A 13,320-nucleotide genomic window follows, 5' to 3' on the forward strand; every position below is an offset into this window, starting at 1 on the left:
ATGTATATTGCACCCACTCCTGCAATGTCTCGCAATGAGACGGCAGTACGTGTAAATAAAATAAATCGAATGTTGGTACACTCTGTAAGAGCATTCTGGGGGCCTATTCTGTAAGTGTCCACCTGGCGGACGTGTCAATTTCGTCTGCTGCAGGATTTTTGATTGGCTCAAAAAGGGCCCGAATACCAGAAAGCACCTGACGCATGTGTGACGTCACACTGACTTACCGGCGATCGCGCTCCGACCCAAAATTCGATAAAAGTAAAGTCTGGCCTTCATTTTCTTGAGTAGCCTTTTAGCGATATGATGCACTAATTGTATAGTTTTCCGTGATAAAGGTATAATCGTGCCATTCATGAATAGATATTGCCTGCCGTGAGGCACTCCTAGATGTCTGCCATGTGCACCTTATATGCGCAGAATTAATTCTCACCAACTCTCTCTCTCTCTCACTTCGTATTACAAAATTCCAACTTACGTTTTCTTGCGCCACGGCCCGCTTTACGGTGGTGTCGGCCAAAAACAAAGTCACGGCAACAACGAAAAGCACTGCAAGATTCATACCGATCGGAGACGCGGCGATCCCACAAGCGTAGTCAGAAGCGGATGTCCTGTCGAGACCCAACAATCTCGACGCTTTACAAATACAGAAGCTTACGCGTGTGGGTTTCCTTACCGGAAGTGTCACGCCAGCACGAGAACCTTTAGGATATGTTTTGACGTGCAAAAAAAGAAACGTGCAAAGAATACTTAGTGTTTCTTTCTGCATCACTGCAAGGGCTCCTTTCTTTCTTCAAAAATGTGCTGTTTTCGTGTTCTTTTTCATTGAGAACACACAAAATATTTTCAGACATAACATTTCCGGTCGATGTACTGAATGCCGACGCACTTATCGAGCGATGACTCAATTAACCTTTCGACACATCCCAGCTGCTCGCGCTTAGCCCTGAGTGACAGAACAATATTCAACGTACGCATCTTTCTTCAAAGAGAGATGAGCAGAGCAGCGGAGAAAAGCAAACGAGCGAGACGAAAAAAAAAATAAGCAAGGAAATGGAAGCGCGCCGTTCGCAACACTCCAGCTAAGACTTTGGCCTCTGTTGCAATAATAAAAGGACAGGCAAATGTCAGCTCAATTTATGTGTAGCTCAAAACTTCGAAATGTTAAATGCGTGGCTTTACACGACAACAGTGAACAATGCAAGTAAATATTGCAAAGGTAGAACGTTGTATTCGCACCGCCCGTATGGGAATTCGGTACTAGCTCCCATTACGTGTATGATACTGACTGCTTTCTAAAAGGAACTATTCACATGACGTCATAGTCGCCATCTTGTTGTCCTCTTCAAAGATTCCACCGTGCCGTTTCTGTTAGGCGGGTCGATACGAATCAATGAACGTTTTACTCGATTAGAAAATATATATACAACATAATTTAACATTGCACCTGAGCCTCTAGCATGACTGGTACATGACTGCTATTCACAGGATTACACAATTGGTATGCAAGTACTAACTCAATCATAAATTTTGTAGTAAAACATCTAAACGGGATAAAAAAACATTTTTTGAAACAATGATTTTGACCTACACGTAGGTACACTCAATTCCTTCAAAATTCAAAAGCACAGAGTAGTTATAATATATCGAACAATGCATAGATGACGCATAGCTTTCACCGTGCCAAGCTGTAGATAATCATGGCGGTCGCGATGTGGAAATACAGTATTACCGCACTGGCACCGCGCAGAGTAAGTGTACTGGACGTAGCTGACGAAATTAAGGTAGAGCAGTGCGCTGCAAACGAAGCTCTGATATTTAGCTTTTTTTCTCTCTTTTTTTTGTTTTCATGCCGTTATTCAAATTGTCATTCTAATCGAAACTTCTCACGTCCGTAACCGAAGCACGTGTAGTTCACAACTTATTATTCGTGGTTTAAAGACCCACACGAGGCGCACAAAAAACGCAGCCGAGAGATGACCAACTGCATTGTGCAGTGCTGGTTTTTTGTCGTGCGCGCATTGTATAGACACAGCGTACAACTCAGGGAGACGCAGTGACATCTAGAGAAGCCGGGGCAACAAGCCATCGTTGAAGAGTCCGACGAAGACGTCGACGTCACGGTGTCGTCATCGTTCCTGCTGTTGCTGCAACCACGGACAAGGAGATCGTTGACCTCGTGCTCTGGGGTGAAAGTGAGTGCATGGATCGACAAGAAACATGTGTCATTTGCTTAAGCGAAAAAAAAAGAAAAAGTGGAATGCAGTGACGGTAAACAGTTCCTCGTGGAATGCGCGAAGGAAGTAGATGACTATGTTGGCTCCAGGAAGGAATCTTAAGCAAACGCTGCTGAGAAAGAGAGAGAATGAAACTTTTATTTTCAGAAACGGTAATCCGAGTCAGAACCCGGTTCACCCTAGGTGGGAGGATTCCTTATTCCAAGAACCCTCTGGCTTGGGCTGCCTCCTTGGTCCGTGCGACAAGACTGCGTTCGTCGCCCAGGTCATCAGATGAAAGCTTGGCCTCCCACGTTTCAGTGGGAGGCCAAGGCATAGTGTGTCCATAGTGTGTCCGGCTCTTTACAGCTCTATATCTCGTTTAAATAAGTATAGGTGCGTAGGCCTTGACGCGGTGATTGGCCGTAGGCAAATTAACGGCGCCTCCATTTTTTTTTCTACCGCTCGTTTCGATAACCCTTTTAATATGCAGGTGTAAAGAAAGCATACGTATTTGAACACATGGCTGTAAGATCGTTTATTTAAAGTAAGAACATTTAAAACGGCTGCGCTGAGCGTGTAGGGCGAAACGTTCACAGTTCAGGGAACTGGGACGAAAGTCTTGGGGGAAAGAAGACGTCAGAATGAAAATGTTGGCAAAGAAAACAAAGACATTTAGAACCTCCTCATAGAACTTTCCCATCCGTTCCAGTTATAACAGAGGGTGTGAGCTCTGCCGAAGAATACCAACGCGCGCAAACAGCAACGGCAAATGGAAATTTCCATTCATGCAAAATTTCCTGAATACTGCCACGCACAAACATTTTTTTGCCTTTTGCCGGTGACCATATTTCGCAATATCATCACTGTTATCAAGTTATCTATAGGAGAAGGAAGGGGGGGATGTTGCTGCTTGCTGCAGGCGGACTTAGCCTTGCAAAAGTTGCAAAAGTTAGTTGCAAAAGGGTAATCGCTTCGCCTGAACGTCACATATCAACCTCGACACGGCCTGAAACAAGTAACAGCACCGTGTATCACAAACAAGTTGACATGGAGGCCAATATGTCGCGCGTTATCCAAACCTCGACGACCCGCACGGCTCGCCATTCACTTCCCGAACCTGTACCACGGAGGAGCCTTGAGAAGAGACCTCCCTCCCAAATATTCAATGTACTCGCGGCAACACAATATCGCTTGCATTTGAGTGTGGTGCCATCTTGCACTTAGTTCCATATATTGATTTCTTTACGTTCTGCTTCAAATTCGCGATGGTTTAGTACATAACGTTCAATGTCACATGAAGGAACGTTACAGTGAACACACGACGGTAGTCTGCCCAACTCCTGTCTTTCACCGCCAAGCTGGAGTTAGCGCTGGCCCTGAGCGGATGCGATTAACGAGAGCGGCACCCGTTCTGTTAAGTCCTCTAAACACGCAAGGCTGATGCGGTGGAGAGCACAGTGAACGGAAGTGACTTAAGATTACCTTCTTCAAATCGCTTTTTTGGCTCCTGGGGAGCCTTCGTCATTGGCTTGGATTGCAGCACTTTGCGCACCAAACTGTCAGCGACCTCGTTGCCTGCTACGCCGATGTGCGAAGGCACCCACATTTTTTTTATATTTTTTATACCTTCTTATTCCACTAACTCCCTTTCCCCAGCACAGGGTAGCCAGCCGGTCTATGAACTGGCTAACTTCCCTGTATTTTGATGTATTTCTCCTCCTCCTCCTCCTCCTGCTCCTCCACCTCCTCTCCCACTCGAACACGATGGTAAATCCAGTTTTCTGTAGTTCTTTAACAGCATGTAATCCACGCTGAATGCACCTGTCGGAGGGAGCACCGCGCAGTAATAGTTGCAGCGCAGCCTCGCTGTCCGAAAAGAAATGACGAAATACAGACGTACAGTAATCGCGTAGTCACCGCACAGCTGCTTGTACTACTCGCAGGCGTCAGCCTGTATCCCAGATTATCATCGTTGTCCTTAATTTCCCTTCTTAAAGTTGATTCCCGCTCTTAAGTACCGTACTGCGCTAACCTTATTTGACTTGGCGAATGGGGACGCAGCACGTTATAACGCAACGTGACGTCGCACTGGCCGTTGATGACGGCTATGCGTATCGACTGCGCCTTTCCTCTGGCGACCACTAACTGGTAACCAACACTTCATTATCAGCGAAGAAAAAATCTAACCTCCCCCGGGGCTTCCCGTGCAACGTTTGGCTACTAACTTTGTTCCCCCGGGCACCTGTTCACTTCCCCCATAGACATTACCTAGGCTTCACTATCATATACTATTCGTGTTCTCAATTTTCTTTTTCTATACGCTCGCATGCACTAGTAATCGTGTATATGTGGTCGCCGCCGGTATTGCTGCTCGTAGACAAAATGTAGAATAGAATGCGTCATACAGTGTCTTTACGTCAGCAACCTACAAGTGAGTCCAGCAGACAGTGAAGTATTGTGCTTCGCTGAAATGTAGCGGTGTTTAATGTTTCTGCGAAGTGCCGCCGCTGGATTTTGTTGTTGCTGCAACCTGAGGTGTAATCTCGTATACATATATATATATATATATATATATATATATATATAGTGTTCTAGAGTGCGCTTCCTTGAAATACAAGGGAACTGCAAGTGAGTACTTCATAATTTCAATTGACGTTCGTTGCTGAAAAATTGTGTCTCGAGACGTACAATGTGCTCCTTTGAACTTTGTCTGAACTATGCGTCAGTGCGTGTCGACTTTTACTGGCATGTCATTTCGTATTCTGTATCATCTGTCTATCTTTCTGTCTGTTTGTTTTTGTTTGTTTGTTTGTTTGTTTGTTTGTTTGTTCGCTTGTTTTCTTCTTTTTTTTTAGCCGGCCTTCCTATGATGTGTTCTCTTTGTTTGAGAGAGAAGAAGCAGTGGGCATCGCCCATGACGTCAATCTCTCGCACACACTTTTTTTTTAATCCAAGAAAAGCGTATAGAGGGACTCGAGTGTGCGTGCGTATTTGGTCTTCGTATTATTTTTAAGTGCACAAAGATATAATGGAAACGAAAATGAAAGTGGTAGAAAAGACAACTTGCCATGGGTGGAAACGAAGCTAGCAGGAATAGGTTTCAAAAAGAGAATGTACATGGGACAGACACCGCAGTGTCGTGATTGATGGTATAAGGAAAAAAACTAATTCCGTAGATGCCTAACAACGGTGAATATATCAAAGAGCGGTTTTGAATGGTCTCATATCTCAGTGAAGAGGCTATTCGGGAGTCGAGACCAACGAACATTTGAAGCCACAGGTATTTTTTTCTTTGTCATGTTGCCCATGCGCTTTCTGGTGTCGCTTGAGAGTTGTGTTCGCAGGTCTGCTCGACCAAAGTTTTCTTTGCAGATACAAATGACGTGCACGCACTTTTGTAGTTTGTATGGTGTATGGTGCATGGTGCACGTGTTTTATGCTGCATCACACCGCTGTTCGCGGTGCACGTTAGACCTTGTATGTCACCGCTTTACTATGGCTTGATTTCATGTACACTCGTGCTTAATGCTCAAGCGTTCTGCTTCTCCAAGGATGGCCTCAGCGCTTTCGACGGTAGTATGCAGCCGCTCAAAATAACATTTCGTGCACTTTGTTGTAGTTCTTCATGAAGCAAATTAGGTATACTATACATTTCAAGGAGAGCAGTCTACATAACTCGTCCGTCCGCCTTCCAGTTCTCCTCCTGCAAAACGATCCACATATGGCTTATGTGTGGTGCCGTCGCCAACAAATACAAGCTTTCATACTCGTACAGAATACAAAGCCGCGGTCAGGAACTTGTTGAACACACAATCAGTAGCGCACATTTCGAAAACAAGCACAACCGTATTATTCGAAGCGCAACTGGTTTGGACCTGAAGCACATGAGTGGGATCTTCCGCCGAGGTGCCTGCCGACTCCGTTTTTTGGCAAACTTCGATAATGCATCTAATTTTCTGGCTTCGAAATGTGCTCCATAGTACCGGGAAAATTTTGAAATGTGGAATCGTGCCAGGAACCAGCGCCCATATTTCCCTCGAGGAATCTTTGAACATCGAAGCTGCATATGGCTAGTTTCCAGCGGATCGATGTTCGTAGACTAAAAACCATCGGCTGATCCCGAAGATAGTGCAATACCGGACCGACCGGTGACGGAGGTGAGCAGGCTTCAAGCACTAGCTCCACCAGCTTGCGAAAATAAATTTAATATCTTAGGTCCAAATACAACCCGTATCAGATATTAAGCTGGTAAGAACGGATACTACACTTTGACCCGCGTCGGCCATGTCTACTTTCGAACCGCCCTCTCTTTGTCGGCGTTCCAAGCGCTCGCGTATCTCCTTTCCTTCCGCTCTCCCGTGGCGGCGGTCCCGTAAGCGTGCTCCCCGCCAGGACCGCGAGGCGGAAATAAATGCGAACCGTCCATGTGGCCCCAATCCCACAAACTTGGAAAGCTTCACCGGAGCAACGGCCAGGTTTCAGAGGGAGTTCGTGGGGAAACAATTTGATGTGGCCTGTATTGTGTGTGACCGCTTGTGGTTTGTCGAGTGACCTCTCAACCATTACAGCACTGCGGGACGTCGACCAACACAGGATCGCCTTGGCTACGGTGAAGCTGTGTGTGTTCTCTCGGAGTGCGGTGAGGTGCCTGTCTGTTCTACGTGCCGGAATTCGTTAGGAAAAGGTGGCGTGCCGCGCTTTGCAACAACACGTGGATGTGTGTACCCCCCGGTGCCTCATCATCTTCCGAGGCTCAAAATCGAGGAGGAACGACTGGTCGTGCCTCGCTTTCCATTTATGTGCACACGGCGTTTGAAGCACGGCAATATACAGTTCGCCATTAAAGGGCCCACATACACAGCTTCGCTGGTCATCCGCCTTCACAGAGTGGAATGGCACTGAATCTTCTTTCGTTGTTTTCGTGAGTAACGTTTCAAAACACCGACATTCGTCCTAGGCATGACCTTCACACACTTCTGACCTTTATCTGAAAGAAGATTCTTTTTCTTGTTTAGATGCGTTCCGACATTTAAAGGTCTCCGCCGCCGTCGCGACGCGAATAAAATTGTAGACACCAGCGTCACTATGCATCTGACCGCTGGAACTGCAGTTATGGGCGAAGCCAGACCGCATAGGAAATTTCAGCCGTACATAGGGAAAAGCCGAACACCCCGACACAATCAAGATACATATACAGGACAACGTAAACAACGTCTTACTAGGTATAAGATAGGCTATATTCGTTTTTCCCGCCTCAATATAAATAAAATCAACACGTCTGGTGGCAAGCGCTTTGAGGTCGTCTCTGAGGAGTGCACCCGCTTGTGCCAAACAGCGCAACGATATAGAGTGGAGGCAGGGAAAACGCGCACGCAGGGGCTGACCCGCATGCAGCTGCACCTGTATTACACACAGGGTACCTAACACCGGCTGTTGTCGACGTCGTCGTTGTTGTTGTTGTTGTTTTTCTTCTTGTTGTTGTTGTTGTTGTTTTTGTTGTTGTTGTTGTTGTTGTTGTTGTTGTTGTTGTTGTTGTTGTTGTTGGTGGTGGTGGTGGTGGTGGTGGTGGTGGTGGTGGTGGTGGTGGTGGTGGTGGTGGTGGTGGTGGTGGTGGTGGTGGTGGTGGTGGTGGTGTTCTTATCGCGGGTCAAAGTGTTGTTCATGAGTTCAGTTCTTGTTCATGATTTTTGCGGGCTCGTTCTGTCCTCACCCAAAAGTAGCGCCACCACCTTGCGGCCGCGACCACTCAGACAGACCTCAAACGGCAGCTGAAAAAGGTCCTTGTCTTTGAGTTTCCGCGCAACAGAAATACGTTTTCTCGTATATCCTAATTACAACTCGAAGCTATCACGTCTGCAGCTTGTGTGCAAGTCGTACTTTACGAATTTTCTCACATCATTTACTTTGGGAAATTCACTTAGTTCAGTAAGGCACTTGCGCTTGGTGGAGGGCCTTGAAGAATAACAATGCGTGTTGTACTTCTGCACATGGCGCGTCCGTGCGTGACGTACGTCGATTGTGGTGACGGTGCTTCTCTAACATCCTCTAACGTCTGCTGGGGTAATGGTACTCGTCTACCGTCAGTTGGGCTTTTCTAACGTCGGCAAGGTGATTGATTCCGCTAAGTAAATCAGATAATAAGCATTCCCCACTTATAACTATCGGCCAATTTACCTCACTAGCATTCCCTGTAAAATTTTGGAACACATATTGTTTACTGGTGTCACTAATTTTCTTTAATCAAACAGTTTTTATTTTCTTTTTCGCTCGCGCGCAACACGGCCCCGGGAAGACATACCCTTGTGAAACGCAACTAGTATTATTTACGCATAGACTGAGTATCATTCTTGATCGATTCTCTTTCGCAGACAATATATTTGCATATTTTTGAAAAGCATTTTATAAGGTGTGCCACGAAGTACTACTACATAAGCTTCGTCTTCTAATCATAGATAGCGAGTTACTTACGTAGCTTGAGTGTTTCTTTAACTGACCGCTCCCAGTACGTTTCGGTCAACAACACTAACTCGGAGTTTAGCGGCGTTCACTCTGGTGTACCGCAACGCTCGGTACTTGGCCCTCTTCTTTTTATTAACGTTAACGATTTGCCATCCTGCGTTTCCTCTCATATTCATTAGTTTGCTGACAACTGCGTAATCTGTTGGGAAATAACAACTGTGAACGACGTAATTAATCTGCAGAATAATCTAAGTTGGTGCAAGACATGGTCTATGGAACTAAACGTTAGCAAGTGTAAATTCATGCGTGTATCCCGAAGCAATCAAGCCCCACAAGCTTACTTTCTTAACAACGCTCCCCTACACCCCGTGTCTAGCGACAAATATCTTGGTGTACACATTAACAGCAACATTGCCCGGTTTACTCACTGCGCTTATGTCGTAGGCAACGCTAACAGAACTTTCGGCTTCTTTCGTCGTACCTTTTCGCTTTCCCCATCTGCTTTAAAATTGATGCTTTATAGAACACTAATACGTCCCAAGTTGAAATACTCTGCGTCTGCTTGGGATCCAGTTCATGAAAACCTTGTGCATCCTCTTGAAACGGTCCAGAACAGCGTAGTTCGTTTTATCCTGTCTAATAATAACAGAACTGCAAGCGTGAGCGCCATGAAATCGAGTTTGAGCTTACTTTCTCTCGCATCACGTTGCAAACCAACTTAATCTCTGTCTTTTTCATAAAATCTTTCATCACCAAGAATTACACAAAGAACTGTTTCGGTCACCAAATAGATTGGACCATGCCAACGATATCGGTACACCTTCTTTCACAACTAAATCCTTTTCACTTTCATTTCTCCCACGCACACCTGACGAGTGGAATCACCTTCCCGAAAAAGCTGCTGCAATTCTGAATCGTGAACTCCATAAAAGCGTCTTATAAATAGAACTCATTTTTTACCTGCCATGTTTATGTTAACAATGCTTAATCTTGCTTTATTTTGTTATGTTTCATTGTTTATTTGGCTACAGCTAACTTGTTTGATAAATCCAGTTTTAGCACCTGCTACTTTTATAATAACCATGTTAATCATGCATTGATTTGTTATGTTTCACATGCTGCTTTTACTATATCGATTTCTTCTTTGTACTTCTTGTTTTCCATTCCCCTCTGTAATGCTTCGGCCCTGAGGGTATATGAAATAAAATAAATAAATAGCTTCGTTTATATCTACTTCCACAGAGTGGAATCCAGACGGATATTTTTTTTTATTATACAGAGTTTGTTTAAATCAATTGTAGCAGGTAGCATAAGTGTAGTCATCGAGGTTGATTACTCAAAGAGGCGGGCGTTACCTACACGAGAAATGGAAACGCACAATAAACTCACTTTAGGAAGTATCACTAACTACCTTTTTAATTAAGTCTGTCACGGCACATATTGCCATTTACGACTTACAGACGGTGAGTTGACCGGCTGTAAGTCGCTGTAAGTTCGCCGGCTGTGTGTACCGCAGGTTTCACGGCGCATACATACTTAAGAGTTAATCGGTAGATTTTTGTTAATTAGCCATGTACGCATTACGATTTCTCGTGCAAGCAATATCGGCCCCTTCGAGTATTCCAACTCAAGGACTACAGTTACGCAATCGGCCTCAGTCGAAGAAAAAAAAAACACCTAATATGCGTATATCAGACTCATCAACGGCGCAAAAGTGACAACTCACGAAGAGGAGCCTGTTGCGTCTCAACACGGCCTAGGGCATTTCTTGGGCGTTTACCACGAGCCGCGAGTTTCGAACTTGCATTGCTACAAGCCGCCGGAAGTGTGTGCTGCGGACGCCCGTCAGAACAAAGCCTACGAAACTTCAGTGACAGTTTTAGTAAAGCACAAGCGCTCCCGTGCTTCTCCGTGGCGCGTTGGATAAAACGACGAAGACCTCCGCCGTGGTTACTTGAGTGTGTCTGTTGCTGGCTGACACTCACTCTCGCAGGCCCTAAACAGAGCTTTTCAAGCTCACACACCACACTGCAAAGCCTGCTTGTCTCGCGAACGGAATGCGCTGCGAGAAAGACGCGGACCGGAAAAAAAAAACACTTATCTCGCTTTTCAGAGTCCCAAAGCAGCAGCGAGAGCTTCAGGAGCGTGGTTGCTGTGGCAACGTTGGCGTTTGGGATACCGGACCCACTGCCCCTTTGCGAAAAACACAGAGGAACTTATTTTAAAATGCCGCCGTCACAAGCCATCGCAGCAGAGGGCCACGAGGGCACTGTTGCAGTTTTCAAGGGCAACAGAATTGGACAAGCGACTGTAGCCTGAACAGATGATTATAGTGCTGCAAGGGCTACTGTGCTGTGCGGTGACAGTATGCGGCAACAGTGACCAACTGTGACTGTAATGTCTGTGCTCCTTTCTTTCTTTGTCTCTACTTTGCTATCGCTTTACCTCCCCCTCCCCTCTCTCCCCAGCGTAGGGTAGCTAACCAGATCTTCTCCTCTGGTTAACCTCCCTGCCTTTCCCCTTTCCTCTGTGCGTGTGTGTGTCTCTCTCTCTCTTTCGAAAAACAGCGCGTGATTTCCGCCACACTTTCTCCAACACGTCCGTGCTGGCCGGGGCCTTTCCTACGCTTTCCTTCCTCCTTGCGTCTGGCTATATCACCTTTGTGTCCTTTATGCAATGAGAGTGAACAGGATTGCAGACAGTTCTGCCGCGATGTAAAATGCCTCTCGGGACAATTTCTAGCGCCAAATGAGGAATCATGAATGCTCAAGCAGAAATTCCCTGAAATACGCGTGGATGTACTGCGGGCATAATGAGTTAATTCGGAATAACGCCTATCACTCTCTGCGGCTAACATGAACATGTCTTTCTTAGATAAAATCCTCCCGACGGATAATTCAATTTTAGGACTTGTTGACATCCATGGAGGTAACTGAAATCCACTTTACATAATAACACCGTGAATTTTGATTTCGCTTCGTTCGCCAAACGCGATGTTTAACGGATGTTTCTCGTGTTAAGATGCGATAAATTTGTCGGCATGCTTCAGCCGTTCGTATATGATTGAACATGGTGGTTGACGAGCTTCAGCAATTACTAGAGAACTTGAGGTAGCCTGCGAGACCCCAAGACACACTCTCAGCCCGCTTTCCAGTAAACGTCGAGGACATTCCTCAGAAGTTTGCGATAAGCCACGGAGAGAAATGAATAAAGAAGAAGAAGAAGAAGAGTAGGTGCCGAATAAGCAATTTTTTTGTTTCATAAGCGCGTGATGAGCTTGTAATAGTGAAGAGACTGAACCCCCCTCTCCACTTGTTGTCTCAGCGAGTCCGCAAAGTGCGTTTATTACAGTATTGGTCTGGCTTTTTCAATTACACGTATATGTGACGCCCCTAACAACTGGCAGTCAAGAATAAAGCCGAGAAATTTATGCTCTTTCACCAACATCAAAGTTTGCCCTTCAAGCGTAAGCTTGAAATTATTCAGCTGTCGTCTAGTGAAAGGAAGATGGCTGTCTGCGTAGTGGAGACTCATGCCTATTCCTTTTAAAAAGGTGTCCATAATGTCAAGACCCTCTTGAAGCATTGTTTTAATGTCTTGTATATGATATCCAGAGACCCATATGGAGGTGTAATCTGCGTACAGAGAGTACTGCAGGCTTCGCGTTAGTTTTTGTGATGAGGCTGCCATGACACAGTTTAATAAAAGCAGACTGAAAACGCTTCCCTGCCAAAGGCCTTGCTTGATGATGTGATAATTACTCTCTCCTTCAACTGTTTCCATAAATATTTTGTTTAGCCTAAGAAATTTTAGGTCCACCGCTGTGTTCGACCATTAAGGCAAAGCTCTAACATATCTGCAAGAGCGTGCAGGTGACTTACAGTGTCGAATGTCCTATGAATCTAAGAATACTGCGATTGTCACATTGCCACACATGCGTTGATGTTCAACGCACGGCACGATGTCTAATACTGCATCCATTGTGCACCACTTTTGCCGAAAACCTGTCATGTAGTTTGAAAGCACATTTGTGTGTTCACACCACCACTGCAGTCCGGCTGTTTACTATCTTCTCCATTAGTTCACAAAAGCAGCTCGAAAGACAAAGTGGACTCTTTCCTAGTTTCAGTACTGGAATTACACGAGCTAATTCCCGTGAATCTGGAACAGCCTCTCTTATCCATGTCATTAAATATTCCCAGAAGAGCCATTCTACCTGCTGGACCGATGTTCTTCAATATCATATACGTAACACCGTCTGGATCTGTAGTTGTCCTTGTACGGCACAACGTAAGAGCACATTTCAATTCATCATCATCACCATCATCATCATCAGCCTGCTTTGTGTCCAATGCAAGACAAAGGCCTCTACCTGCAATCTCCAATTACCCCTGTCCTTGGACACCCGATTCCAACTAGCGCCCACGAATTCCCTAATTACATCGCTCCAGCTAGTCTTTTGGCATCCTCGATTGCGCTTTCCTTCTCTTGGTACCCATTCTGTAACCCTCATGGTCCAACGATTATCTAACCGGCGCATTACGTGACCTGCCCAGCTCCATTTTTTTTCCTCTTGATGTCAATAATATCGGCTATACTTGTTTGCTCTCTGATCCAAACCGCTCTCTTTCTGTCTCTTAAC

The 13,320-nt window shown here is 45.5% G+C and overlaps 1 non-coding gene across 1 annotated transcript; it reads right to left on the bottom strand.

Moving 5' to 3' along the window:
* Positions 1–6,322: 6,322 nt before the first annotated feature.
* On the bottom strand, positions 6,323–6,505 carry LOC139052872 (U2 spliceosomal RNA). The gene has a single exon (XR_011510096.1). It is a non-coding gene; the product is annotated as a U2 spliceosomal RNA (small nuclear RNA).
* Positions 6,506–13,320: the final 6,815 nt, after the last annotated feature.

This window comes from Dermacentor albipictus, unplaced genomic scaffold, assembly GCF_038994185.2.
Source record: "Dermacentor albipictus isolate Rhodes 1998 colony unplaced genomic scaffold, USDA_Dalb.pri_finalv2 scaffold_40, whole genome shotgun sequence".
Taxonomy (NCBI): domain Eukaryota; kingdom Metazoa; phylum Arthropoda; class Arachnida; order Ixodida; family Ixodidae; genus Dermacentor; species Dermacentor albipictus.